This window comes from Lissotriton helveticus, chromosome 4_1 (genome assembly GCF_964261635.1).
Source record: "Lissotriton helveticus chromosome 4_1, aLisHel1.1, whole genome shotgun sequence".
Lineage (NCBI taxonomy): Eukaryota > Metazoa > Chordata > Amphibia > Caudata > Salamandridae > Lissotriton > Lissotriton helveticus.
The window spans coordinates 1892775911-1892782470 of record NC_136063.1 but is presented as its reverse complement, the minus strand read 5'-3'; the positions used below and the strand labels follow the sequence as shown (position 1 = coordinate 1892782470).

At 50.2% G+C, this 6560-nt stretch overlaps 1 long non-coding RNA gene across 2 annotated transcripts in view; it reads right to left on the bottom strand.

The window, feature by feature from the left end:
- Window positions 1-402: 402 nt before the first annotated feature.
- LOC144827737 (uncharacterized) overlaps window positions 403-6560 on the bottom strand; it is a 95232-nt gene continuing 89074 nt past the window's right edge. For both annotated transcript variants that reach the window (XR_013610337.1, XR_013610336.1), the window contains one exon: window positions 403-1041. This is a non-coding gene — a long non-coding RNA (uncharacterized LOC144827737). The remainder of the gene's footprint in view (window positions 1042-6560) is intronic.

Below are 6560 nucleotides of genomic sequence, written 5' to 3'. Positions count from 1 at the left end.
TCATACATCCTTCAAGGAGTACCCTGCCTTATGTTTTAAGATGTTGCCCCATGGACCCTGGATCAGTGACACAGTTCAGGCCAATTACTGAGAAACTTCTTCACAACAACAATAAACATGGAGGGATGTATCCATTTAGCCTGGCTTTTTCCTGTCACAATACATCTCATCACTTCACTGATCTGCCACAGGCGGCGGCCATGCTTGGAGTGAGGATTCCAGATCCGGAGCACTCAACAGATCAAATGGAAAACCCACCCATGGGGACCCCAGTTGGTACTGACTACAGATTCCCACAATGCTGCTCCTGGAGAAAAGGAAGAGGGGTGCTCTCAGCTAAACCAGTCGTCTGTGATCCACCCTGGGAGAAACACTTAAGGCCTTTAGATTTCCTTACTTGCTGTATTTATTAGTCACTGAAGATGTATGCAGCCAGTTTGTACGGTAGGCCCCATTGTGGGGGAAATTCCTTCCTATGATACACTGTCTTGGACTCCCCAGGGGGTTACAAGAGATGCTTACTATGCCTTAAATAGCTAACTAATGTTCCCTGCTCCTACTTTTGTACTTGTTACCTTACTCTTTAGCTACTTTCATAGACAGGTTTCGTGTGGTTTATGACTAAGAAACATATACTCTAGCACTCTCTAGACCAAGTCCTCCCCCAAAAAACATTTCTGGAAAAAACAGTTCTAAGCTCTCTCCTTGGTACACCCATAAACTCCATGAACTTAAACAAACCTGTAAGAGGTTAGAAAGGGAATTGAGGAGGGACTATGCAGCATCTAGCAAACAAAAATATAGGGAGGCTTTTACAATCTCCAAAATTGTGGCTCCGCACCCTGCTAATGTATCAGATTTACATGTATTTTTGGATAGAAATCCTTGTGCAATGCTAAATAAAAATCTGAAAATACAAATTCATTTTCCCAAAGTGAAGTCAGTCACAAGTTCTGGAAGTTTAAAACTTGATCTGTATTCAATTCTTGATTTTCAATGAATTAGCCAAAGCGTTTCGTCCATTACCGGACTTCTTCAGGGCTATAAAAATACATAAAACAAAAATATTTTACAAATATATTGACAACCATTTAAAACCATTTTTTAAAAAAAACAGATAATGCAAAACATGAAAAAAGACTGTATTAGCTGAATTTATAAAAAGACAGGTGAATCCACACTCTCTGAACATGATAAAGTCAAGGCCTTTCATGATCTATACAAAACTCTTCATACCTCTGGCCCACTCTGTGACAAGGCACAAGAAGAAGACTTGGCAGAGGTAGAGCTGCCTCCAGTGTCAACAACCCAGAACAAGGAGTTGAGCCACTGGATAGATGAGGAGGAGGTCCGGTTAGTGATAGCCACCCTCAAATCACAAACAAATCCTGTAGACCCGATTGATTTACTGCACTATTTCATAAGACTTTCAGTGAAACGCTCATACCATACCTTACACTCCTATTTAACCAAATAGTGACTAACAAAATGGTAACTCCCTCAATGACTGAAGCACTCATAACTGTTATTCCTAAATCGGTGAAGGACCCATAGTATTATGCATCCTACAGGCCTATAGCCCTACTTAATTTAGATGCACCTGTACACCAAGATTCTGGCCACACGATTAGAAACGATTTTTCCCAAACTGCTTCACCACAATCAATCGGGCTTTATTGCAGGGCGACAAGTGCACGACAAATTGAGACGGATAGACCACCTGATCAATAAAGCTACTGATGCAGCGCCCCTATAGAAAATCTGTCTCAACAACACTACCCAACACCATGATACTCACCATTAATCATAAATCTCTCACAAGGCCCATAAACTACCGAGACAAATTTTGGGCAGCTGAATCATGCGACCTAATTAATCAGAACTATTTAAAAACTATTTACACATTTATATACAACTGCAGTTTATCAATTTTACCATGGATTTCTAGCATAATACATTTTAATTAAGTCACTAAGGTAAATGGATCAACTGATGGCAACTAGACCATGAATAAACAAGACCAGCTTGTAATTTCAAAATCTAATATTAGCTTTATTATTCCAAGAGAGAGCATCTTAAAATATGAATCTTTATTTTTTAGCAATTTAGCAGCGTTTTATTGAGGAAAGACATATTAGATTGGCATTTCAAAGCATCACCATTCAGCATGAATTAAGGAAAATAAACAAGTTTCCTAACCCCTATGTTCAATCAATCAATCAGGGGTTTGTTAAAGCGCGACTACTCACCCTTAAGGGTCTCAAGGCGCTAGGGGTGGGGGGGTGCCGGCTCCATTCCATCAAGAAGGGGGTCTGTCGAAGAGCCAGGTTTTGAGGTTTCTTGCGAAGATGGGGAGCGATGTTGTCTGTCTGAGGTGGAGCGGAAGGACGTTCAATGCTTTGGCCGAGAGGAAGGAGAAGGAGCGGCCTCCCGATCTGGTCTTTCTGGTGCGGGGGACCATGGTGTAGGAGAGCTGGGCTGATCGTAGGGTCCTTTGGGGTGCGTGGAATTTGAGTCGGCTGTTCAGGTATGCTGGTCCGGTGCCGTGGAGGGCCTTGTGTGCAAGGGTGAGCATCTTAAAGGTGATTCTCGCCTCAACAGGGAGCCAGAGGAGTGTGTACAGGTGCTGGGAGATGTGGCAGTGTTTTGGCAGGTTGAGGACCAGTCTTGCGGCGGCGTTCTGGATGTTCTGTAGCTTGCAGATGAGGTTTTTGTTTATTCCGGCGTAGAGTGCGTTGCCGTAGTCGAATCTGCTGGTGACCAGGGCGTGAGTGACTGTCTTTCGGTGTTCGAGGGGGATCCATTTGAAGGTCTTACGAAGGAGGCGGAGGGTGTGGAAGCAGGAAGATGAGACAGAGTTGATCTGGCGGTCCATTTTGAGCTCGGAGTCCAGGATGATTCCCAGGTTGCGTGCGTGGTCTGTGGGGGTTGGCGGGTTTCCGAGGGCGGTGGGCCAACAGGTGTCGCTCCAGGGGTCGGGGTTTGGGCCCATGATGAGTACTTCTGTTTTGTTGGTGTTTAGTTGTAGGCAGCTGTTTATCATCCATTTGGCGACGGCTTCCATGCCTTCTCGAAAGTTGCGTCTGGCGGTGTTGGGCTCGTTGGATAGGGAGAGGATGAGCTGGGTGTCGTCTGCGTATGACACAATGTTGAGTCCATAGGTTCTGACAATGGGGGCAAGTGGAGCCATGTAGACGTTGAAGAGCGTCAGGCTGAGGGAGGAGCCCTGGGGGACTCCGCAGGTGGTAGGTGTGGGGTCCGAGAAGAAAGGGGGGAGTCTGACCCGCTGCGTCCTGCCAGAGAGGAAGGAGCAGATCCAGTCGAGGGCCTTGTCCTGGATTCCTGCATCGTAGAGTCTGCTTATTAGGGTGCGGTGGGAGACTGTGTCGAACGCCGCTGATAGGTCGAGGAGGATGAGGGTTACTGTTTCTCCTTTGTCCAGTAGGGTGCGGATGTCGTCTGTTGCGGCGAGGAGGGCGGTTTCCGTACTGTGTTTTTTTCTGGAACCGGATTGGGAGGAGTCGAGGATGTTGTGTTCTTCAATGAATGTGGCGAGTTGGCTGTTGATGGCTTTCTCGATGACTTTCGCTGGGAACGGGAGCAGGGAGATGGGTCTGTAGGTTTTTGAGGTCGGTGGGGTCCGCTGAGGGTTTCTTTAGGAGGGGGTTCACCTCGGCGTGTTTCCAGTCGTCGGGGAATGAGGCGGTCGCCAGGGAGCGGTTGATGGTGTGGTGGAGCATGGGTGCGATGGTGTCGGCGGCTCTGTTGAAGATGTGGTGGGGGCAGGGGTCCGTGGGGGCCCCTGAGTGGATTGACTTCATTGTCATCAGTGTGTCTTCGGTGGTGAGGGCTGTCCAGTCATCAATCGCTGGTTTCCGGGTGTCGGGGGTGGTTGGTGAGGGTTCAGTGTGTTGGTTGTCTTCGTCGAAGTTGTCGTAGATGCTCTTGATTTTGTGGTGGAAAAAGGTGCTGAGTTTGTCGCAGAGGTCTTGTGAGGGAGGGATGTCGGTAGACTCGCTGGTGGGTTGGGCGAACTCCTTGATGATGCTGAGGAGTTCCTTGCTGTTGTGTGCGTGGGTGGAGATTCTGTCTTCAATCACTTTTTTCCTCGTTTCTCTGATGAGTCGATGGTGGGCGTTAGTGCTGGCTCTGAAGTTGTTGTGGGCTTCTGTGGATTTGGTGTTTCTCCAGGCCTTTTCGAGGCGGCGGCATGTACGCCTGGATTCTCGAAGTTCGGTGGTAAACCATCTGGCTTTCTTGGCACGGGTATTGTTGTTTTTCTTGAGGGGGCTATGGTGTTGGTGCTGTTCGAGATCCATCTATGCAGGGTTCGGGCTGCGGTGTTGGGGTCGTCGTTTTCCACGATGGTTGGGGTGGTGTTGTTGAGTGAGGAGGTGAGCTGGTCGTCGGTGATTTTGGTCCAGTTTCTTTGTGGAAGCAGGTGCTGGTGTCTGTGGATGGTGGGTGTTCTGAAGGTGAAGTGGACGCAACGATGGTCGGTCCATGGGAGTTCGGTGGTGTGGCTGAAGGTGATGGAGTTTCCTGTAGTGAAGAGGGGGTCGAGGGTGTGTCCTGCTGAGAGCGTGGGCTCGGTCACGATCTGGTGGAGTCCAATGTTGTGGAGGTTGTCCAGGAGGCATGTGGTGTTGGGGTCCAGTTGATTGTCGAGGTGGAAGTTGAGGTCTCCCAGCAGGGTGTAGTTGGTGGATGCGATGGACTGCGGGGAGATAATGTCCGTGATGGAGTTGGCGAAGGGTCCGCGGGGTCCAGGGGGTCGGTAGATGAGGGTTCCTCGGAGGGCGGCGGTGGGGCTGGCCAGTATCTTGAAGTGAAGGTGTTCCATCAGTTCTGTGGACTCGTCAGGGAGTGTGCTCAGGCGGAGGCTGGATTTGTGGACGATGGCAATTCCTCCTCCTGGGTGGGTGGGGCGGTCCTTCCTGGAGATCTTGTATCTTTGGGGGATAGCGATGGCGATGTCCGGTCCCGAGGTGGTGTTGGTCTAGGTTTCCGTGAAGAATGCTACGTCCGGGGTGGTGCTGTCGAGGAGGTCCCAGATTTCTGTGGCGTGTTTGTGGAGGGATCGGACGTTGAGGAGGATGCATTGCAGGGTCTTCGGTTGGGTTGTGTTCTTGTGGGCGGGTTGTGCTGGATCCGTGTTCTTGGCGGTGCTGCAGGTGTGCCGGCAGCGGTGACAGCTGAAGGGTCCATGGGTGTCGGCTGGTGATGCTAGCTTGCAGTTGTTGTTGCAGCCTTGGTTCAGTGCGTGGAGTGCTGCTGGGTCGTAGCGTTGGCGGGCGGAGGTCCAGGGTTTCTGGTGCTGGTCACGGATGGGTCGCAGACGGGCACAGACGTACTTGCCTTTCACGTGCCTTCGGTGCACCAGCGGCGAGGCCGCGCAGTGGCCGCCATTAAGTAGGGGTCGGGGAGGGCTGGACAGCTGGGAGGCGGGAGCGGGGAGTGGAGCTGGATTGGGCCGGTCGCGCTGGGGGGGAGGGGCCGCGGGGGCAGCAGCAGCGGGGAAAGGTAAAGGGAGGAAAGAAGGGATAAAGAAAAAAGGAAAAATAAGCAGAAATAAGGCACAAAACAGCAGAGATGCAGAAAAGAGCAGAAAGGTGAAAGATAGAAAGGGTAGAAAATTGAGTGAAAACGAGTGGAGGAGCAGAGGGAGAGAAAGGGCAAATGGGCAGAAATAAGGCACAAAAGAGCAGAGGTGTAGAAAGGTGAAAGTTAGAAAGGGAAGAAAAACGAGTGAAAACGAGTGAAGGAGCAGAGGGAGAGAATGGGGAAATGGGCAGAAATAAGGCACAAAAGAGCAGAGATGCAGAAAGGTGCAGAAAGGTGAAAGATAGAAAGGGTAGAAAAACGAGTGAAGGAGCAGAGTGAGAGAAAGGAGACAGAGGTCCACTGGACCACCAGGGATGAGGCGCAGGGAAACCTGTGGGTGGAGGAGGGCCTCGATCACCAACACACAAGAGTGCAGGGGCAGGGGCACCTCACTTAATGGTGGAGCTGCGAGGGTGGGAGAGCAATTTCACTGACAATGAGTCAGTGGTCTTGCTCGCCTGTCCCCGCAGTGGCCTCCATTAAGTAGGGCTCGGGGAGGGCTGGACAGCTGGGAGGCAGGAGCGGGGAGGGGAGCTGGATTGGGCCGGTCGCGCTGTGGGGGGAGTGGCCACAGGGGCAGCAGCGGCGGGGGAAGGTAAAGGGAGGAAAGAAGGGATAAAGAAAAAAGGGAAAATAAGCAGAAATAAGGCACAAAAGAGCAGAGATGCAGAAAAGAGCAGAAAGGTGAAAGATAGAAAGGGTAGGAAAATTAGTGAAAACGAGTGAAGGAGCAGAGGGAGAGAAAGGGAAAATGGGCAGAAATAAGGCACAAAAGAGCAGAGGTATAGAAAGGTGAAAGATAGAAAGGGTAGAAAAACTAGTGAAAACGAGTGAAGGAGCAGAGGGGGAGAAAGGGAAAATGGGCAGAAATAAGGCACAAAAGAGCAGAGATGCAGAAAGGTGCAGACAGGTGAAAGATAGAAAGGGTAGAAAAACGAGTGAAGTAGCAGAGTGAG